Source organism: Felis catus, chromosome B4 (assembly GCF_018350175.1).
Source record: "Felis catus isolate Fca126 chromosome B4, F.catus_Fca126_mat1.0, whole genome shotgun sequence".
Taxonomy (NCBI): Eukaryota; Metazoa; Chordata; class Mammalia; order Carnivora; family Felidae; genus Felis; species Felis catus.
Window position 1 is genome coordinate 22324317 of NC_058374.1, and position 23842 is coordinate 22348158.

The following is a 23842-nucleotide window of genomic DNA, read 5'->3' on the forward strand; positions in this document are numbered from 1 at the left end:
GATTTTTCTGTCTTGGTAACATTTCGCAAAAGAGCATTTGCCTTTCTTTGTAGGTCAACTGAAGTGGTCGTGGGATTTTTGCTCCTTCTCTCCTGGGACCCCAAGCCAGCTGCACTACCTGTCGGAGATCCCATGGTCTTTACCCTCCACAAAGGGGAGCTAGAGTCACACTTGAGGGACATAAAACAAGGGATCTATCAAACCATCAAACAGAAAATTCCAGGAACATTTGTTTAATACCAACTCAGAAGTTGCTTCAGAATCTCCATAAGAAAGGGGATTGGGGGCACAATTTATTAGTAAAGGGGAGTGGAAAGGGGTTGAAGGAGACATGGAGATTATGGATTGGTAGGGTCAAGCTAAATCCCTCCAGAGCCCCCTGTTTGTGTTACTATGGTAATGGTTCTCTCACTAAATCGTGCTGGACATTGTGGGAAATTAGAACAACAAACAAAGCAAACCACTTGATTAAAATGAACCCTGCCCTGAAGGAAATTGGAGTCCAGCCGGGAGAGACAGAAAAACTAACAGGTTTAAGAGACTATTAAATCAGGGGTGCCTGGCTGGCTCAATCCAGAGAGCATGTGACTCTGATCTCCGAGTTGTGAGTTCAAGCTCCATGTCGGGTATGGAGCCTACTTAAAAAAAAAGTAAGAAAAAAAATTAAAAATAAAAAGACACTATTAATCAACCCAAAACAGTTTTCTGGAGACCAGTCTGTGCAACTGATTGACCAGGAGTTCTAGTCTTGCCGACACCATTAATCCTTCCTGGTCCCAGGTGCCATTTGATATCACTTGGTGGTCATTGTGTCTGCTCTGTGGTTAAACATCAGTAGGGATGATTCTGGGTTGTGGGCATGGCTGGGCTTTCAGGGCAGCAGTGGGGATTCCAGAAATCTCTGGGTCACTGAATGCCCCTTTCTTCAGCCCAGTGTGGGGAAACTGGGCTGAGAGATTACTAGGGATATGGACACCCTCCCTTCACATCCCTATTTCCTGAAACAGGGTTTTACAGTCTCTCCAACCAGTCTTACCTCCTCATCTCATGTGTTTTCGTCTCAGAAAATGAGAGCTTTGCTTGTTTTGCTCTGTTTGAGACCTGAGATTGGGCACAGATGAAGACACTTGCCAATTTTCAATTGCATTATATCTGAATTTACATTATCCTGGGGCATGATTATCGAGAGAATTTTCTATAATAATGTTCTCTTTGAGTTGAAAGAAATCAGAGTCCTGCCCTGAGGAGAAAGAATTAATATATAATTATTGTATAAGGTGGATGTATGAGGATAATAATAACCAAGGATCATTGATTCTTTACTATATGCCAGGCGTCGTTTTCAATTATTTATTTGTGTTATCTCATTTATTCCTCACAGTGGCCCAGGGAAGACTGCCCTGTTATTATCTCCACTTTAGGATGTGGAGATTTGGGTATAGAAAGGTAAAGTAATTTGCCCAAGAGCACGTAGCTACTCAGTGGCAAAGTTGGAGGCGGAAACTCAGCCAGTCTTACTCTGGATACCATGTTTTTAACCACAATGTTATTTTGAAGTGGAGCAGTACAGGTTGTCTTTTGTTTGGTGATGGGGAGGGGGTTGCTGTAAAACTAGCTCAGATTCACAGCTTAACCCAACTTCAAAGCTGGACGGTAATAACTAAAATCTGAGTAGCTAGCTTTGTTATAAATGAGAAGAGTGCCATTGGGGTAGGAAAACCCTGAAGACACTTGGAATTTTGATTTCTCAATCCCCCCAAAATTCCAATTTGATTTTTAAATATTTATTTTATTTTTGAGACAGAGAGAGACAGAGCATGAGCGGGGGAGGGGCAGAGAGCGAGCCAGAGAGACACACACACACACACACAGAATCCGAACCAGGCTCCAGGCTCCGAGCCATCAGCACAGAGCCCAATGCGGGGCTCGAACTCGTCAACCGCAAGATCGTGATCTGAGGACTGAGCCACCCAGGTGTCCCCCGATTTGATTTTTCAACCTAGCCTCTTCTGTCTTCACAGAAGCATTTTGCAACTTGTTTTTTCTTTCCTTAAACATTTCAGTTTTTCTCTCTTAATTTTTTCTTCTTTCCAAAATTTGGGTATGCCCATGACTACTGCATCATGGGGGAAAACCAGAGTGAACTACCTTTGGCTGCACCTGCTTCCTCAAGGTTATTTTATTTAAAAAATTTTTTTTTATTTTTTATTTCCGAGGGGGGGCGGAGAGCATGTGAGTGGGGGAGAAGAGTAGAAGAAGGAGAGAGAGAATCCCAAGCAGGCTCCATGCTCAGCATGGAGCAGACTAGGGTCTTGACCCCATAACCTTGGGATCATGACCTGAGCCCAAATCAAGAGTTGGTGGCTCAACCGACTAAGCCACCAAGCCCCCCTCCAATAGCTTTTTAGAAAGACTTATTTCTTCCTTCAAATTCCACTGCCTCAAGATTTGTCTCCCCAAACTCCAGGTAATCTCTTTTCGAAGTTCAAAGGCATCTGTCATTTTCATTGCTTCTGGCTCTTTCAGCTTCTGTGTTACCACGAGATCCTGCTCTTCCACTTCTCTTTTTCCTTTTTTCGCCTCTCATCTTCCTCCTACCCACTCACTGTGGGCTTGTCCAGGATGTATTTCTGAGAACATTGCTACTCTTTTGATGCATCCTTCCCTTTGGAAAGGTCATCCATTTTCAAAGTTTCCCCTTTCCCTTTCACACAGGTTACTCTGTATCTATCTTTGCCTTAGTAATTTCCTCTTGCCCAAATGTACTTCCAAGCGCTTCCGGGAAATTTCCACCTAAGGATTCTACCGCCACCATTTGGCTCAAAGTGAACAAGATTTGGTTCGTAATCAATATTTCCCACGTGAGTTCTCCTGAGAACAGTAAATAGAACACACTTATGCAGCATGTACAGTAAGTCTGGAACCATTCCAGTTATCCTCTTTATTTCGCAAGATGAAGGAGCTCAGGCCTAGGGATGCAAAGCATTGTGCCCCCAGTTGACATGACGCAGCTACCAAGTGGAGAAGCCAAGGTTCACCCTAGGCAGTTCTGAGAATCTTTACTCCCAGCCAGCCCTTGATATTTCTATGCCATGTTTTCTGATTTCCCACAGTCAAAATTGTATTCATCAATGTTCCTTTTCTTCCAGTCCAATTCACAGCTCTTTACTTTTCTTTCAAGATGTTTTTGTGGTCTGTATAAGTCAGGCTCTGCAAGGCACAAATGGCCCATTCAAAACCAAACAGACAAAACCCAGTGGTATGGTTAAGGAAACCAGCAAGGGCTGGGGGACCTCCCTGGGGCTAACACATTGGTAAACAATGCTATGGGAGTCCAGAGAAAGCTGGGTCTATGGAAGTAGGACCACCTACCAGTAAGGTATGGGGAGGTGGCAGGGAGGGGAGTGGAGAGAACAAATACCCCAACTCTCTCTCCTCATGGTTTCTACTTGTGCTTCATTACCTCACGCCTGGATCATTGTTGCTCCCTCCTCAGTGATCTAACTTCGTTTCTCTCCACTTTATTGTGCTGCCCTATCACTAGACCAGTCTCTCTAAGGTGCCACATTCACTGTGTGATTTTTCTTCTCACAACCTTCAAAGGCTTGTCATTGCTTGCCAGTCTATTATGGACAGTGCTCCAAATCCTGAGTCTAATCCCTCTTTCAAATATTGTGTTCTGTTACTCTCCTAGCACTTTGCTCCAATTGGCTTCCTCATTGCTGCCCCCCTTTCTATAAACATACCCCTGTTATACCTGCATTCCGTGCTGTGGCTCATATCCTTCCTTAGGCCTGAAATGCCTTCTTCGGTCTTCTATCCAAATGCTATATATCCTTCAAGACTCATCTCTCTGTAAACATTTCTCAGACGGCTCCTATCTGGGTCCTTCTATCTTTCCAAGTTTCCGCTGAATTGTGGAAAACACCTTACCAATGAAGTCTTTTCTAGATGTTTTGTAAACATGTGCCTTGTCTCTCCTAACTGGTGGATAAAGATCCCCAAATCAAGAATATGGTCAATGGTTCATCAGTGTGACTCTTATTTTCTATGCTATAATAGTTTGAAGGGTACAGTTAAAACAGTGTGGGGATGGTTAACATGCCAACAGAAAGTGATTTATGCTCTAAGCCCCTTGCTGTACAATCAGGGTGACCCCGGCTTTTAAGTCCCTCCCTCTCCCGGCAGGGTCCCCAGTGATCCCCTTTGCTGCTAGAAGCACTTGAGATTAAGTGCCCGGGGGTATCTCTGCTGTGTCCACTCTTTGCTTTTGGAGGCTGCAGGCTTACAGACCAATAAAATCGATCCGTGCTCTGTATGTATCCTTCAGCTTTCCTTCTGGAGACCATTCATTTCACACGGTTGTCATTCTTCTTTATCCTTTTTGGTATAAACCATCCTGTTTGCCAGCAGTTGCCTGTTGGGATAGGATTATTTGGTTCATACACCGAGGGAACTCCAATGTACTGACCCCTAGCTAGTATTTCTGACCAAAATTGGTCCATATCAACTTTTCCATCATGTAGGTCAATGCCTGGAAGATGATCTTCGCTTCTGTTCTTTGCTCAGGAAATCTCAGTGCTGGAGTTTTCTGTGAGCTCTTCTCAGACAAGAGCCCTCCTTGGAACACTGTGACATGCTAGGACATGAGTTCCCTTAATGACCGTTAACAATTTATTCTCAAAGGACCTTAACATCCATCTGTCATCTACTGTGATATCTACAATATTGATATTTTTCTCTTTGCTTTTCCAATCTCATACTGTAAGGCTCTAGGATTTCCTTTACCACTTCTAGGAAAGCTTAAAACTCCACCTTTTAATAGTTAAGTAGAAACAGCATAAGTTAGTGAATATAAATGGACTTCTTCCGTTGGTCATTTGGATGGATTCTCTGACCTTATCTCTAGAAGGCTTTCTTATCTTAAAATTTTTTTCTATCCTGTCTCTTTCAATGAATGTTCCCCAAGATGATAGGTTCTTTGATAGCTTAATCATAACTAGAGTAATTTAAAAAACCAGTCCTAAGAAAGGCCAAGGTATTTCAGAGGGAGGAAGAATTTGTGTAGTGAAATATTTTCACAAGGGATATATTGGGTTCTTCCGAGTGACAAACGTACAGTTAAAAAAAAAAATTCGTTGTGCCCATTACTTTTGGCGCAAAGAAATGCAACTTTTCTAATCTACTGTGGTTTGTAATTAGGTGATGAAAAGCAGTCTTCTCCAGATTCAGCAGCTGTTAGCTATCTAGATGTTTCTTTCTATCAAGTAAAAGCTATATTGCTTTTTTAGAGATGATCACAGAAATGAAAAACATCACCAGACTAGCTAAATCAAGACAGAGGGAAGGGGTGGGGTGGAGAATCATTTAAAAAAGCCATTGTGTCCATACAGGACCTTCCTTCTGAAGATTTTGACATCCTGAGGAACTTCTCTGTCTACCTCACCTCTTACAAAATCATGCCATGTGAAAGGGAAGGCAGAGCTAGATGGGAACAGAGGAGGAGGTCTGGGCCATTTCCTTTGGTAAACACAAAGACCTCCTTTTGCTAGAAAAAAACCCAGAAGCTGAACTTGGTGGGTTTGAGGGCTCGCAAATGCAACCAGCTGAAACTTTGTAAACATTTAGCATAAAACTCATTTTTAATCTCATAAACTTAATTTTTTCCCCTAGCATATGGGATGCATAAAAAGGAAATAAAACTTTAGTAAATTGAGCCTTACTTGTGCTTTATAAAAAAGAAATTGAATTGCTCTAATGGCAGCTGCAGCTGGCATTCAGCTTCCAAAAACCAGTGTAAATCTAGTTTTTAGTGCTTGATTTAGTAAACACTCAGCTGCAAACAGGCTTCAAAAACAACTCTGAATGCAGGGTTTTCCGTAAAGGCAGTTATGTAACCTCTGTGTGTTATGCCTTTAAAATATGTGAAGTCTAGCAGAAACCCTGATTGAGACGTCTTACAATTATCCTTTGCTCTATATTTAAATCTGCATAGAGTTTGCTATCCATTGCACACAGAGCTCACACAAATGGATTCTAATAGGCTGCAAATCTAAATGGATGTGTTGCGGTCATTCATGCTATAAAAAAAGTAGAGTCCGCCTCGGATGCCAGAGTTGAGTTTGACCCATTGTTTGGTTATCTTATCTCCAAGTGATAGTCGCAGCCTGTGTTTGATTCTGCCCTGCTCTGGGCCTTGTCAGACTCCCGCACATTGAGGACCCAGAAGAAACCCCGTTTCGCATTCTGTTTAGCAAAGGCTGCACGTGCCCAGCTTGCAATGTTTGCTAAAAATAGAGAGAAAATCTTGTCCCTGACAAACAAGATGAAACGTCCAACTGCTTTAGAATTGACGCACAAATGACTGTTAGGTTTCTAAATGCCAGTTTAGCTTCAATCTTTCTTAGTGAACTGGGTTTAGTGGAGATTTTTGTGTTTCGGTTGTTGGCTTTCCAATCACTATATATTCACCGGTAGACAAAAGGAGGGTGGGCACCTCATGGCGTTTCTGCTCAAGGAATCTTTTCTAATAATCCTGGCTCAGATGGGCAAGGTTAGTCCTGGGAACAATTTGGAATTAGGATAAATTGGTGCCTCTTTCTTCGTCCCTTAACTGCCTTACAGTATCTCAGGCTTATTTTTAGCTGGTTGCCAACTACCCCTGTCTGAGGATTTCTCTACTTCTCCGGGACATTTCCAATTTTAAAAGAGACCCTCGAATGTGGAAGAATCCCAAGACCCCAAATTTGTGTTGTTTGCAAGCCAGGATCTGGGGTTAATCTTCTGGGCAGAGGGCAGATTGTTCTAAGGCTGGCTCTCGGCAGAGTGGCTGGGCTTTAGAGAAGGAAATTCACATACACCCTCTTTCTTTTTCCCACCATCTGGTCTTTTGGCTGCCAGCGACTGGAGCTATTAAACAAATGGAGACTTTATGAAATTTGAAAACAAGACTGCTGCACAGCGTGGTAGGTGGAGAGAGTCACGAGTTGATGGTTCTACTCATGGCTCTGCTGTTACCAGCTGAGTGACCTTAGGGAAGTCACTCAAACTCTCTGAGCTTCTGTCCTTCCTACCTTTCAGGACTGTGGCAGGGCTGAATACAGACATGAGAAAGTAGTTTGAAAAGTCCAGAGTACCACACAATTCTGAGGGACTTTGATTATTCAAGGCAGTGAGGCTTACGTACACAGCGAGGAGTATCTTCTTCTTCCCCGAGAAAGGGTAACCATTGCCTGTACCATCGTGTTTGAGAGAAATTATGTGAGCATGTAGTAGATCCTGTTATGCCTGTGGATGACCTTTCTGGAGAAGATCTGATCCCTGACTACTGAAACAATTAAAAAGGATAAAAGCGCTTCAGAAGTCACATGAAAATATTAAGGTGAAAACAGATGAGCTATCCTGGATGTAATCTATATTATACCTCTCCCCAGCCAGGAGAGATATTCAAATAATATTATAATATATAATATAATATAATATAATATAATATAATATAATATAATATATTTCTTTCTTTCTTTTTCTTTCTTTCTTTTTTTACATACATCTTTTAATGTTTTATTTATTTTTGAGGTGGGGAGAGGGACAGAGAAAAAGGGAGACAGAGGGTCCGAAGTGGGCTCTGTGCTGACAGCAGAGAGACCTGACGTGGGGCTGGAACTCACGAACCGCTAGATCATGACCTGAGCTGAAGTTGGACACTCAACCGACTGAGCCACCCAGGCACCCCTTAGTTTCTTTTTAATATTCAAAATTAGTCGCCTGAAAGGCTACCTGTTTATGTTAGAAATCCAGAATTTATTTTTATTTTTATTTTTGAATTAAAAATCAATAATTCTTAGGCATATAGTTTAAACAGTTGAATAGTTTTATGGTTTGCTTCCCTCCCTCTCTGTTTGTAACTTTTTTTTTTTTTTGAGACTCTTAAATACACAGAACAAACTGAGGGTTCATGACGGGGGCAGGGGAGAGGGGAAAATAGGTGATGGACGTTGAGGAAGGCACGTGTTAGGATGAGCACTGGGTGTTGCATGTAAACGATGAGTCACGGGAATCTACCCCCCAAAACCAAGAGCACACTGTATACACTGTGTGTTAGCCAAATTGACAACAAATTACATTAAAAATAAAATTAAGATTAAAATAAAATAAAATAAAATAAAATAAAAAAGCAAAAAAAAAAAAACAAAACCCCAAAGTTGAATAGTAATAAAAGAGCCATTACGAAATTTAGTTTCCTGACTTGCCCCTTCTCACTTCCCTGGTCCCCTTCCTCAAAGGCAACAGCTTTCAACCCTTTTAAAAGCTCCTCCTGACCTTTACAACTTTCCCAAGTTCTAAGAACGATGCATATATTGCTATCTCTTTAATTGTCAATTGTAGCATGGAAAATGGAGCTAACTCTTTATTTGGATGTCATTTTGCTTCCTTTCTCATCTTCGCGGTATAATCCTATTACAATTTGGGTTAAATTAGTATTAGGATTATCCTAATAGTCTTTATAACTGAGCATTGTCACATACCATGATTATTCTTCCTTCCTTTGTTTATATTTTTCATAGAGTTAAAAATGCTGGTCTTTTCATTCACTGCGTTTTCTTTGTATGTTTTAAATTATTTCCATTTCTTCTAATGGCCTTTTAGTAACGCTCTCCACTAAGGTCAATCGCAACAGCTAACCTCTCAGTTCCTGTATGTATTTTCTGAGACACTGCTCCTTCGCACCTGCAATCTGGCTGGACTGTGGTCACCTTTGGATTACTTTTGTTCCCATTCCAGGCCTGGGTGGCCTTTCTGGTCTCATATCTTGCTCTTCCTCCCCCTTTTCTTTTTTGTTAAAGAACATCCTCCAGGAGTTTCATCTAGTAGATGTTATAGTAGTAAAGGGAATCAGGATAGCAGTCTTGGCCATGCCAGTCTCTGCCTCTCTCTGCTTCATTCATACTTTATTTTTTTTATTTTTTTTTTCAACGTTTATTTTTGGGACAGAGAGAGACAGAGCATGAACGGGGGAGGGGCAGAGAGAGAGGGAGACACAGAATCGGAAACAGGCTCCAGGCTCTGAGCCATCAGCCCAGAGCCTGATGCGGGGCTCGAACTCCCGGACCGCGAGATCGTGACCTGGCTGAAGTCGGACGCTTAACCAACTGCGCCACCCAGGCGCCCCATTTCATACTTTACACTTGTGCCCAGTTATCATTAGAAATCTCTGTACCATCGGGGCACCTGGGTGGCTTATTTGGTTAAGCATCTGATTCTTGGTTTCGGCTCAGGTCATGATCTCACGGTTCGGGAGTTCGAGCCCTGTGTCGAGCTCCATGCTGACGTTGAGGAGCCTGCTTGGGATTCTGTCTCCCTCTCTCTATGGCCTTCTCAAAAGTAAAGAAACATTAAAAAAGAGAAGAAAAGAAAAAAGAAAAGAAAAAAGAAAAGAAAAAAGAGAAAAGAGAAAAGAAATCTCTCTACCATCATCTTGAAATTTGTCCTTTTTCTTTCTCCTGTTTTGTTTTTGTTTTTGAGAGAGAGGGCATAAGTGAGTGAGAGGCAAAGAGGAAGAGAGAGAGAGAGAGAGAAGCAAGGCTCACCTGAAACAGGGCTAGAGCTCACCTGATTTGGGACTTGGACTCATGAACTGTGAGATCATGACCTGAGCCAGAGTTAGATGCTTCACCGACTGAGCCACCCAGATGCCCTCTCCTGTTTTGAATTGACTCTTTCTCCTATCATATATATTTTTCCTCTGTGTACTCCTTCACACGAGTGAGGGCATCTTCAATTGTTTCCTGAGCAAGTGTGTATTTCAAATTTTTTGAAATCTTAGATTTCTAATTTAAATTTTTTTTTTTCAAAGTTTATTTATTTTTGGGACAGAGAGAGACAGAGCATGAACGGGGGAGGGGCAGAGAGAGAGGGAGACACAGAATCAGAAGCAGGCTCCAGGCTCTGAGCCATCAGCCCAGAGCCCGACGCAGGGCTCAAACTCACGGACCGCGAGATCGTGACCTGGCTGAAGTCGGACGCTTAACCGACTGCGCCACCCAGGCGCCCCGAAATCTTAGATTTCTAAAACTGTTCTAATTTTACCTCATCTATAATTTATGTCTGAGTATGGAATTCTAAGTTGGAAGTTATTTTCCTTCAGAAGTTTGAAGGCCTTGCTCCATGGTCTTCTGGAATTCGATGTTGGTATTGGGAAGAACAGAGTCATGCAGTGGCTTTTCTTAGTCCACAGTGTTCTGAACTGATATGCCTTGCAGTCAGTCTGTTTCTGCCCCTATGCTGGGTACTTAGTGGTCCCCTCAGTCTGGAAACTGATGTCTTTAGTTCTAGGAAATTTTGCTTCTAATGTCCTCTCCTCTGTTTTCTCTGTTCTTTTTGTTCATCTGATCATTCTAATGTTGGAGTTCCTGGAATTGTTTTCTAATTGTCTTGTGTCTCTAGGTGTCCTCCTTTTTATCTTTCCCCCTGTTTTCTAACTCGTTTAGCTTTTTTTCTTTCTGTTTTTATGTTTTTAGTTCTCAAGAATGCTTGTTGTTCTCCTAATGCCCCTTTCCACAGGATTCTGTTCTTGCTTCAGGAACTCATCATCTTTTCTTGTGTTTCTGAGGATACAAGTTGCACTTTTGGTTTTTGGATGGTTTCAGTTGCTCTTTTCTGTTTGCTCTGATCTTTATCTTCCACATTCGAGGGTTTTCTCATATGTCTGCCCTTGTTTGTGTGCTTGTGATCAAGATGCGGGAACTAAAACTCTGATCGGAATCTCTGCAAATGTGTTTGGGGCTTGTCAACTTTGAGCACCACTGTGGGATCATCTTCCCTTGGGTCATTTGTAGGGGAGCTCTCATTTTAAAGTTTTCTCCTTTTCTTATGTACTATGTTGCTAGTCATAATGATTTTTCTGCTGAAATTTCTAGCTCTACATAGCATCTTGCACTGCAGTATCTTATTATAATGCTGTGCCTTTGAATAACTTTTGTTCTTAACTAAGACACTCTGAATCTTGGGGCACCTGGGTCGCTCAGTTGGTTAAGTGTTTGACTTCAGGTCAGGTCATGATCTCACAGTTCGTGGGTTCAAGCCCCATGTCAGGTACTATGCTGACAGCTAGGGGCTATGAGGCTGCTTCAGATTCTGTATCTCCCTTTCTCTCTGTCCCCCCCAGCCTCACGAACTGTGAGATCATGACCTGAGCCAAAATTGAGAGTTGGACTCTTAATTGACTGAGCCACCCAGGTGCCCCTGTGTCCATTTTTTTTTTAAATTAAAAATTCTGGAATGGATATCCTTAGGAGGGTGCTTTATATATATATATATATATATATATATATATATATATATATATATATTCATTTTTCTATATAAGGTAAAATGAAAAAGTGAGATGACCAGGATCCTTAAAACACTCTTATTTTAATTAAATTGGTCCACTTTGAAAAAGTTGGTCATCTATACTTGAGACCAATACAAATTGTAGTTTTGACAATTTTCTCAAAATGTTTCTCCCTAACATATCACACATTCTTGTTTTCATTTATTTTTAATTATATAAGTAATACATAGTTTTTTGGTAAAAATCTATACAGATACAGCAAAACTACTGACCACACCAGTCCCCTTAAAAACAAACAAGTACCACTGGTTTTTACAACAGTAAATGAAACTACCGGATATAGACCTACCATGATTTAACCATCTTTCAAATTATGGGCATACAAAACACTTCAAAAGTTTTCACTTTGCAAGTAAGATGCTAGTTAAAATCCTTATACATGTTTGTTATGTACATGTATGACTATGTCTCTAAAACAGGTAACAAGAGTAGAGCTGTGGGGCCAAATCGTATGCACAAGTAAAGCTATAATAAAATGCTGCACAATAACCTTCCAAGGACTTTTACAAATCCCTACTCCTACAATAATATATGAAAATAGTCATCTCCTCACATCTTTGCTAATATTGGTATCCGTCTAAAATAATTTTGGCCAATTTGATGGGTGAAAAATGCCATTTTAAATCATATATATTTAAAACATTTTTTTAAGTTTATTTATTTTTGAGAGAGAAAGCATGAGTCAGGGAGGAGCAGAGAGAGAGAGGGAGACAGAGAATCCCAAGCAGGCTTTGCACAGCACAGAGGCCAACGCAGAGCTCAAACCCATGAACTGTGAGATCATGACCTGGGCTAAAGTCAGATGCTTAACAGACTGAGCCACCCAAGTGCTCCTAAATCATATTTTAAATTAATAATGAAATTGAATGATTTTCTTTTTTAAAAAAAATTTTTTTTCAACGTTTATTTATTTTTTTTTTGGGGACAGAGAGAGACAGAGCATGAACGGGGGAGGGGCAGAGAGAGAGGGAGACACAGAATCGGAAACAGGCTCCAGGCTCCGAGCCATCAGCCCAGAGCCTGACGCGGGGCTCGAACTCACGGACCGCGAGATCGTGACCTGGCTGAAGTCGGACGCTCAACCGACTGCGCCACCCAGGCGCCCCATTTTTTTAAATTTTTTTTTCAACGTTTTTTATTTATTTTTGGGACAGAGAGAGACAGAGCATGAACGGGGGAGGGGCAGAGAGAGAGGGAGACACAGAATCGGAAACAGAATCAGCATTTTAAATTGATGTATAGGAAGGTCACTTGCTGTGGTCGGAGCTGCAGAGGGAGGCATAGGGTTTGATGAAAAGTAATGAGATCTGCTTCGATGCATTCTGCCTGGAAACGTTGGTGAGAAATGACGCACATGCCGAATGTTGCGCTGTTCGTTTGGGTGACTTTCTAAGAAAGGCAATAGGAAGGCAGGTGATACATGATGTCTTCTGAAGGAGAATATGGTGTTTGGACCAAAAATGTCTGAAACGATTAGACGTGAAAAGGGCAGAGCTTCTAACCTATAGTGGCGATTTTTTTTCAAATGTTTTTATTTATTTTTGAGACAGAGAGAGACAGAGCATGAGCAGGGGAGGGGCAGAGAGAGGGGGAGACACAGAATCTGAAGCAGGCTCCAGGCTCCCAGCTGTCACACAGAGCCTGACGTGGGGCTCGAACTCACGGACTGCGAGATCATGACCTGAGCTGAAGTCAGACGCTTAACCGACTGAGCCACCCAGACGCCCCACAAATTTCATTTTTAATAAAGGGGAAACAGAGCACAATTAACTGTTTCATTTGGCTTCACTCGTGTTGAGAAACTCCCGGGATAAATAATTCTTGAAGTCATGGCTGGCCATGCTCTCTAGAGCCTTCCTTTCTCCAAAGTCTGACTGCAATTGTATCCTTCCATTGTCTCAGGTTTCAGCACGGCCCATGGTAACCTGAATTTCCTAGGCAGCCTAAGTGGTTAAAATGAAGGGAGGATAACAGGGGCCACTCTCTCTGTACACACAGACTCTTATAAAACACCTACGTTCTCAGTATGAGGTCCCCCAATACTTCAGGAAACCCCCAGGGGCACCGTGGTGTACTTCCAAGGACGGCGTTGCAGAGCCTGACATCTCTCCCTCTCCTGCTGAGTCTCTCCCATGCTGATCTGATGCGGTGTTCTCCGATGCCCACTGGAGATCTTTGGTGACTCATGGCCACTTCCCATTTTGTGACCAGGACGGGGTCACGCTGCCTTTCAGTTGAGCCACACTGACTTTCAACGTGCTGAGTCAAAGATGCTGCAGCATGGGGCGCCTGGGTGGCTCAGTCGGTTGAGCGTCGCCTGCACCTCAGGTCATGATCTCACGGGTTCATGGGTTCGAGCCCTGCGTGGGGTTCCGTGCTGACAGCTCAGAGCCTGGAGCCTGCTTCAGATTCTGTGTCTCCCTCTCTCTCTCTGCCCTTCCCCTGCTGGCCCCGTCTATCTCTTTCTCTCAAAAATAAACATTGAAAAAAAAAAAAAAAAAAAAAAAAGATGCTGCAGCAGGAGCACAAATGCCCTGCTGGATTCTCTACCAAAGTGGGGAGACTCTTCCTCTTTCTCTACCATCATGTAACGTTGATACCTGGTCAGAGGAGGGCCGTCCGGGGCTCTCAGCAAACACCCGTCTGTGTGGGATTGGGTAGCTGGATGTCCCAAGTGACCGCACTGTGTCCAACATCTTCTTCTCCAGTTGTCCAGCTGTGCGTGGGGCCTTGACCTTGAGCCAAGCTTGCTATCAGTGTCTTCAGTCTTGGTCCCATGCATACACAGAGCTCTGCTGTCCCGCCACCGGGGCCTTCCAAATACCACCAGAAGGTCTGAATCCTAGGATGACTATGGTTTAGGTTCAAGCTGGAAGCCCTTCTGCTCAACTAAGGAAATGATTCAGAATCATGCATTAAGTTTGAATCATCCCAGTAGGCCTGTGGCCATCTGCTCATACTTGCAAGGAAAGAGACAAATTGTGGTTTTGGCATATGGCTTTTGCTAAGCCTTATTGTCTTCTCTTAATGGTGAAAATGACACATTGTTTAAAACTAAGGGATCATTATCGCATGTGACTAAATGTACAATGAAACGTTATAGAAGGTATATTGATAATTTGATGTTCAAACTAATGGAATAAGTGTGAAGGCATGGGGGAAAATTGTGGCCATGGACCAGATTATTTCTTGGCTTTTTTTTTTTTTTTTTCAGGAGTGGCAGGAAGTTGTTGGAGAGGGTGCTTGGATGGTCATTCCTCCTCTCAGCCAGTAGTGAGCCTTTTGGTAACTACCTCCCCTGTATTTTTTTAAAAAAGCTTATTTATTTATTTTGGGGGAGGAAGGAGCAGAGAGAGAGAGAGAGAATCCCAAGCAGGCTCTGTGCTGTCAGTGCAGAGCCCAGCATGGGGCTTGATCTCACGATCCACAAGATCATGACCTGAGCCAAAACCAAGAGTCAGACGCTTAATCAACTGAGCCACCCAAGCACCCCAACCTCCCCTGTATTTGCCTTTCTCTTGACTTCAAAAAGATGAAGAGGTTTGTTGCCTTCAGTTGCCCAACCCCTTAGGACCTATGGTAGATGACACTCATTATGACTTCTCTGGTTTGGATTGATCTGAGCCACTGAGAACATAAGATGTAATTTTAGAGAGTACCACCTTAATGATTGGGAGTCGCACAGTATTGACTTCTGCTCGGGTCATGATCTCACAGTTTGTGGGTTCAAGTCCCACATCGGGCTCTGGCTGACAGCTCAGAGCCTGGAGCCTGCTTTGGTTTCTGTGTCTCCCTCTTTCTCTGCCCCTCCCCCATTCTCTCTGTGTGTGTCTCTCTCAAAAATGAATAAACATTAACAAAAATTTTAAAGTCACGCAATAGTAGAAGGAGCTAGAAAGATGAGTCTCAGACATAAGCTTGAGAAGCATGCTGCTCTAATTCAACCCCTGCTTTTTAGCTAGGTCTTCCAGTTGGCCGTTCATTCCAATCTCATGCATGTCTCAAAGAGGTCCTGTGGTCACATATCCCCATGCCTCACAGGCATCTTGTGTAGAAGAAGTTTCCCAACGTTTTAAACCTAAGTCATTTATTCCTATTCCATCTGTAGTAAAAATGACAAACAGTCGTTGAGTCCTCCCAGTCCCAAATCGCATGTGGAATGATATGTAAAGGAAAGGGTATAAGCTCTGATGTCAGATAGACCTGAGTTTGAATCCTGGCTTCCCCACTTACCAGCTGTGTGACCTAGGGCAAGTCATTTAACCTCTCTGGATCCCACTCTTCGTAGCTCAAAGTGGAGATCGAATGCCGATCGCAGCGGGTAGTTATACGAGTTAGATGAAATGACAGATGTGACCGTGACTGGCATGCGTTATGCGTTCAACAAATGCCCTCGACCTGTGTGTTATTTTCAGATATGCCCTATGTCCAAGTAATTAATTTGCGTTGATTCTGTTGCTTGTGTAGCAGGTGACGTCAGCAAGGAAAGAGTTCATTACAATTAAGGAAGTCTTTAGAAATCGAGTTACAGCCTGAAGATTGGACTCCAGGAGATGGAATTATTTTGCAACCTAAGATTAGTTCAGTGAAAAAGATTAATGAGTCACATTATAGAATCAGCTCAAGCTAATGACAAATGAAAATGTTCTGGTTTTTAGCTAGAGTTGATTTAATAATATTTGTGCAATAACAGCATTATATTCAAAGTCTGTTCTAGCAAATTGGCCTTTACCCAGAGCTTTCCTCTCAGAGGTGAGGTCATTCTTATCATCTGACTGGCCACTTTGGGGACAGAGCCCTCGAGGGTGCAGTTTCAGGGCTGGCGAGAAGCCCTCCAATTCTCAAACACCCTGCTCTGTTTCTTTCCTCTTGGGATGCTACGAGGTGATTGAAGCTTTCACCTACCTATTTGCCATGATTTAAGTCATCTGCGAGAATCACAGATGAAGCCAGACTCAGGCATTAATACCTTAATCGGCAGTGATTCATCTGATTTACCCTGGCAGAAAGTACAGTCCTGGGGTAAGTAGTTTGGGGGAAGAACAAGTCAGAGTAGGAGAGGCAGAACCCTTGGGAAAAGGTGGGTGGGGTACAGGGGCTCAGCAAGTGCTGGTGAGGGGTTATTTATTACCCCAAGCTGCCAGAACACTGCGTTTCAGCTGGTATTTGGGTCAATTATGCCTCGTTCTGACATTACTGTTTTCATATTTCTGTCATCCCCACTAGGCTATAAAATCTTCAAGGGAAAGGAGCTTCCCTTTCATATCTCTCACTTTCCCTCCGAGTGTCGTCCTTGTGTCTAGGAGGCATTCAATAAATGCCTGTTGAATGAATAAGTAAGTCAGTGGAGGTAAAGGGGATATTCAAAGTGAAACGAGGAGGCATTGAACAGTATCTGGTGTTTTGTTGTTTTTTAACCTAGGTCTGGATTTCGTAATTCTGTGTTCATTTGTTGCTTCAGGTAAACTACCCTCCTGTGAAGTCTTTTCTGTTTTCTGCCCAGATTTGGGTCTCCCTACCCCTTCCTTTCTATCTTCCTGCACATCACCTCCAGTCTGTCTGAGCAGGCTCACCTCGCATGTGAACTCTACGGCTGTCTCTGCTTCTCTGTTTTTATTGAAATCCTGGCATCCACTCTGATGGTGTTCAGAGTGACCAAGAGATCCGCCATCTGACCAGTATCACCTGAGCAAGAAAGAATCGGGGATCATCATGCTTACAAAGCCCTCTAGTCTTAAGTTCAAGTTACAGCGGGAAAATCAAGTCGCTAATAGAGGCAAACAAATGTTGAACACGCCCACTATATGGCAAGACTGGAAATGGAGTTACACAAGATATGTGCTGCAGGGGACCACTGAAAGCTTTTGGGCAAATGAAAATTTTGTTGCCCTGAACAATCTCTAAAATTTGTTCCAGAATACTGGAATGGTTTTCTATTGCAGAAAAATTCATTTCAGTGTTTCTTTTGTTGAAATGCATTGTGTTGGTTCTTTCCCCCTTTTTTTCCTATGGAGGACGCTGTATTCAGATATTTTTTTGTAATCGAAACTTTTGTCTTGAGGTAATGGTATATTCGCATGCAGTTTTTAACAAACGATACAGAGAGATCCATGTACTCTTTATGCAGTTTCCCCCCAGTGGTAACATTTTTGTAAAACCACAATGCAGGGGCGCCTGGGTGGCTCAGTCCATTGAGCATCTGACTTTGGCTCAGGTCATGATCCCACTGTTCATGGTTTGAGCCCCGTGTCAGGCTCTGGGCTGACAGCTCAGAGCCTGAAGCCTGCTTCAGAGTCTGTCTGTCTCTCTCTCTCTCTCTCTGCCCCTTCCCCATTCTTAAAAAAAATAAAAACATTAAAAAAATTAAAACTGCACTACAGTATCACAACAGGGTATTGACATTGATACAGTCAAGATGCAGAACATTTCCATCCCCAACAAGGTCCTTCATATTGTATAAAAATAGCCACCCCCAGTTTCTCCCCAGTTCACCCTCTTAAAAAAATTTTTTTTAATGTTTATTTATTTTTGAGAGACAGAGACAGAGCATGAGCAGTGGAGGGGCAGAGAGAGAGAGAGAGAGAGACAGAATCGGAAGCAGGCTCCAAGCTCTGAGCTGTCAGGCAGAGCCCGAAGGAAGGACTAGAAAGGCTAGAACTCACAAGCTGTGAGATCACGACCTGAGCTGAAGTGGGTCGCTAAACTGACTGAGCCACCCAGGCGCCCCACCCCCTTCTTAATCCCTGGCAACAACTAATCTGCTCTCCGGTTCTGTAATTTTGTCCATTTCAAGATGGTTATATACATGGAATCATATAGTCTGTCACCTTTGGGGATTGGCTTTTTTCACTCAACAGAAGTCTCCAGAGATTCATCCAGGTTGCTGTGTAGCTCATTCCTTTTTAGTGCTCTGGTATGGACGTATTGCGATTTGTTTCACCATCCATCCATTTCTAATTTCGGGCTACTAGACATAAATCAACTGTAAATATTTCTGTGTAGGCTTTGCTGTGAACCTACATCTTTATTTCTCTGGGATAAATAACCAGAAATATTGATTGCTGGCCAGTATGGTAGTTACACGTTTAGGATTGTTTTGTTTTGTTTTGTTTTGTTTTGTTTTGTTTTAAAGAAAGTACCAAACCATTGTCCAAAATGGCTGGGCCATATTACGTTCCCACTAACAATGTGTGAATGATCCAATTTCTTAGCTTTTGTGGCAACATTGGTGTTGTCATTATTTTTTATTTTGGCCATTTTGATATGTGTGTAGGGCTATCTCATTATGGTTTTAATTTGCGTTTCCCTAATGGCTAATGATGTTGAACATCTTTTTATATGCTTATTTGCCATTTTTATATCTTCTTTGGTGAAGTGTCTCTTTATGTCTTTCGCTCATGATTTAATTGGATTTTTAATTTTTTTTTAACTGTTGAGTTTTGAGAGTACTTAATATAGTCTAGATATTAGTCCCTTGTCACATGTTATTCTCAAATATTTTTTTTTCCTGGTCTGTAGCTTGTCTTTTTATTTTCTTAGCAGAGTCTTTCATTGAGCAGAAGTTTTTAAATTTTATGAAGGCTCATTTATCAATTTTTACCTTATGGGTTATGCTTTTGGTGTCATATCTAAGAAATCTTTGCCTAGATCCTGAAGATTTTTTCCTACTTTTTTTTTCTAAAAATTTTCCAGTACTACATTTTACTTGTAATTTTGTGGTACACTTTTAGTTAATTTTTCGGTAAAGTGTGAGACAGATTGAAGTTTATTTTTTTGCCTGTGGATGTCCAATTGCCCCAGCACTACTGGTTTAAAAGGCTATCTTTTCTCCATTGAATCGCTTTTGCACCTTTGTCAGAAATCAGTTGGGCATATTTGTGTGGGTCTATTTCTGGGTTCGCGACTCCGTTACATTGATCTCTGTATATATTCCTTCACCAGCAGCATCCTGTTTTGAATACAGTATCTGTACAGTATGTCCTGAAATCAGGTAGATGGATCCCTCTTACTTTCTTCTTCTTTTTCAAAATGATGTTAGCTATTCTAGTTCCTTTGCCTTTACAGACAGCTTTTTGTATAATCTTGTGTAATGTTTGCAAAAAAATCTTGCTGGGATTTGGATAGAAATTATATTACATCAATTTGGGGAGAATTGGCACCTTTACTCTGTTGAGCCTTTCACTTCATGAACATGGAAGATCTCTGATTTCTTTCATCAGTGTTATGTAGTTGTTATCGTGCAAGTCCCACACATGTTTCGTTCGATTTACACTCAATGTTGAATTTTTTGAGAGGTTGTAAACGATATCGCGTTTTTGTATTGGGTATCTATGTGTTCATTGCTGGTATGTACAAATACACCTGATGTTTTCCCACCTCTATTGAGAAATAATTGAGATACATTACTGTTTTAAGGTTAAGGTATGTGGCGTGGTGGTTCAATTTACATACGTTGTGAAATGACTACATAATAGGTTCTGCTAATGTCCATCTTCTCTTATAGATGCAATTAAAAAAAGAAAGAAAGATGGGGCGCCTGGGTGGTGCAGTCGGTTAAGCGTCTGACTTCAGCCAGGTCACGATCTCACGGTCCGTGAGTTCGAGCCCCGCGTCAGGCTCCGGGCTGATGGCTCAGAGCCTGGAGCCTGTTTCCGATTCTGTGTCTCCCTCTCTCTCTGCCCCTCCCCCGTTCATGCTCTGTCTCTCTCTGTCCCAAAAATAAATAAACGTTGAAAAAAAAAAAAAAAAAGAAAGAGAAAAGGAAAACATTTCTTCTTGGGATGAGAACTCGTATGATATACCTTCTTAATAACTTTCTTATATATCCTACAGCAATGTTAGCTGTAGTCTTCATGTTGTAATTACATACTTACTGCTTACTCATCTTATAACTGGCCGTTCGTACTTTTTCATCACCTTCCTGTGATTTCCCCTCTTGCCACTTGCTGCCTCTGCTAAACCGTGAGTCTGATCTCTTTTTCTATAAATTAGATTCGTTGGTTTTTTAAAATGAATTTCTATGTGTTTATCTTGTATCCTGATTAGCTCTGGGAGTCTCTTGTAGATTTTTTTGGACATTTATATGTAAAAATCATGTCGTCTGCAAATATGGGCAGTTTTATTTCTTCCTTTCTTGTCTGTAATCTTTTTTTTTTTTCTTCATTTTTCTTGTCTGAATACCCTGGTTAGAACTTCCAGCACTATGTTGAGTAAGACTCGTGAGACTGAATATCTTTCCCTTTTTCCCAATTTTAGGAAAACAGTCAGTCTTTTACCATTAAGTACAGGCTGGCTCTGGGTTATTTTTAGGTGCACTTTATCAAGTAGAAGAAGTTTCCCTCTATTCCTAGTTTTCTGAGGGCTTTTACTATGAACGTGTCTTAAATTTTATCGATGTCTTTTTCACCAGTTGATATAATCATGTAACTTTTTCTTTAGCCTGCTAATAGACTTATTTTAAAATGTTGAACCAGCCCTACCTTTCTAGAATAAGCCCCACTTGTTTCTGGTGTCTAATTCTTTTTATATATTACTATTTACTAATATTTTGCATCTATATTAATGTACTGTATTCTGTATCTTTATTCGTACTGTCTTTGATTATGGCAGTAAGGTACTCCTACCTTCATAAATCAATTGGGAAGTGTTCTCCCCTTTTCTGTTATCTGAAAGAGATTGTGTACAATTGGTGTTAATTCTTCTTTAAAAGTTTGGTAGAATACTTCAGTGAGGTGCCTAGGCCTGGGAATTTCCTTTTTGGAGATTTAAAATTGCAAATTCGATTTCTTTCATTGTTAGAGGGCTGTCCAAATGATCTATATCTTGTTGGATGAGTTCTGATAGTTTGTGTTTTTCAAGGAAGGGATTCAGGTCATCTAAGCTGTCAGATGTATGTGTGTAGAGTTGATGGCATCCACCTGCTGCTACTTTGCTGTCCGCAGGCTCTGTAGTGATGTTCCATGTTCCATTCCTACATATATTGGTATTTTTTTTGTCTTTTTTTCAGTTTTGCTATAAGTTTGTCGATTTTTTTAATGGGTTTTTGTTTTACTCCCGTCTCTCTTTCTCTCTCTGTTTTCAATTCATTGATTTCTGCTATCCTTATATTCTTTTCCTTCTGCTTGTTTTGGATTTATTTTGCTTTTTATTTTATAAAATATATATAAATAAATATATAAATATATTTATTTTATAAATCTATTTTATTTATTTTGCTTTTCTTTGTCTATGTTTTTGAGTTGGAAGCTTAGATCATTAATTTGAGACTTCTTTTTTTCTGATCTCTGTGTTTAGCACTATAGATTTCTTCCTTCACATTTTTAGTTTATTTATATTTTCAGAGAGAGAAAGAGAGAGAGAGAGAACAAGGGAGGGGCAGAGAGAGAATCCCAAGCAGGCTCTGCACTGTCAGTGCATAGCCCAACCTGGGGCTCGAACACACAAACCATGAGATGTTGACCTGAGCCGAAAACAAGAGCCGTCCACTTAACTGACTGAGCCACCCAGGCACCCCTAAGTTTTCCCCTTCACATTGCTTTAGCTATGTCCTACAAATTTTGATACATTGCATTTTCATTTTTATTTAGTGCAATGTATTTTTAAATGTACCTTGAAACTTTCTTTTTCACCCATAGATTACTTAGAAATGCATTGCTCAGTTTTGAAGTGTTAGAGATTTTCCTATTATCTTTCTGCTATTGAGTTTTAGTTTAACTTCATTGTGGTTGGAGAAAACACTACAAAACTTCAATTCTTTTAAGTTTTTTTGAGGCTTGTTTTATGACCCAGAATTTGGTCTATTTTCATATCTTTCATAGGCGCTTGAAAAGAATGTACATTTGGCTGTGTTGAATGGAATGTTCTATAAATGTCTATTAGATCCTGTTGATTGATGGTGTTGTTAAGTTCTCCAATATCCTTGCTGATTTTCTGTGTAGTTGTTCTAATGATTGTTGAGAGTGAGGTGTTGACATTTCTGACTATAAATTGAATTTATCTTTCTCCTTTCAGATTTGCCCATTTTTGCTTCACATTTTGCAGCTTTGTTGTTTGATGCATGCATATTTAGGATCACTGTGTCCTTTTGGTGGAACGACCCTTTTATCATTATATAATGTTCCTCTCTGTCTTTGGTAATTTTTTTTGTTGTTAAATCTACTTTGATATTAATGTGTATGTGACATATTTTTTCCATCCTTTTACTTTCAACTTACCTATACTGTTATATTTGAAGTGAGTTTCACACAGCCAGCAAATGTTAATTCACTCTGCCAATCTCTGTCTTTTAATTGCTTTTAAAAGATCATTTACATTTAATATAACGATTTCTATGTTGGGGATTATTACCACTATTTTATTTTTTTGTTTTTCATTTGCTCTCTGTTTTTGATTTCTCAATTTTTCCCTATGTGGGTTACTTGAAAATTTTTTCATTTTGATTTTTCTGTTTAGTGTTTTTGAGTATATCCTCTTAGGTCATTTGTTTGCTTGTTTCTTTAAGTATTGCATTTAATAATGAGGTGTCATTGTCTCACCAGTCCAAGTGAAGTACAGAAACTTCACCTTTCTTTACATTCCTTCACCTTCCCTTGCTTAAAATGTACAGTTCATTTTCATTAATCACGGTAGTTACATTCTATAAGGTCTCTGTGAACACTGAATTAGCAAATACTAAATTACTGCTCTCAAGGGAAATACAGAGTTAAATTCCTTTGAGCCTCAGGTTTCATTTTCATCAATACATAACCTGTTTTATGCATGTTTCTGTTTAAAGATACCTTATTTAATATACATTGTTGATTCAGCAACATTGAACTCATGGCCGACAGCACTATAATTTATGCCTAAATGAAGCTTATCCAACACATGTATTTTCTCCATAAAGCACATCACAACCTTCTCGCACTTTAGAACATGAGACAAAACTTCAGCATTACACTTGGAGGCCATTTTAAACAGCAAATTGATAAATAAAAAGCACAAAAAATTATGTCACACTAGGTAGACAAAGAGCATTTGTTTACAGTATGAGAATTAAGAGGACAGAATGTCACCTTATTTGGCCTCATCATAGAACATGTATGTCAGTGACTCAAATTTTTTGCCAGTCTGCACTTGTAAAAATGGCATGAGTATTAATTTGAGAGTTACAAATACATTTTAATGAGCTGATGAATTGGCAAATACAGAATCTGTAAACAATGAGCATAGACTATAAATGCCTTAAATGTTTTTCTACAAACATTTAGAACCATATCAGACAGTGTTATGATTTTTGCTAAAATCATAAAACAATTTGGAAACTCAAGGAGATAAGAAAAACATTGCATTACGTTATATGTTTGCTTACTTTGTTCCTTTTTTCTTTACTGATGTTCCAGATTTCCTTCTTTTATCATTTCTTTCTTATTTAGAGAATTTTTTTCTCTCCATCCTTCGAGGGTAGTTCAG

At 40.8% G+C, this 23842-nt stretch overlaps 1 long non-coding RNA gene across 7 annotated transcripts in view; it reads left to right on the forward strand.

Moving 5' to 3' along the window:
* Positions 1–23842, forward strand: part of LOC111561292 — a 59524-nt gene that overhangs the window by 29884 nt on the left and 5798 nt on the right. For 6 of the 7 annotated variants that reach the window (XR_006600352.1, XR_002743680.2, XR_006600353.1 and 3 more), the window contains one exon: positions 14607–14677. This is a non-coding gene — a long non-coding RNA (uncharacterized LOC111561292). Of the gene's footprint in view, positions 1–53; positions 1844–14606; positions 14678–23842 lie in introns of those variants that run through there. The other variant, XR_002743681.2, reaches the window with a different exon arrangement.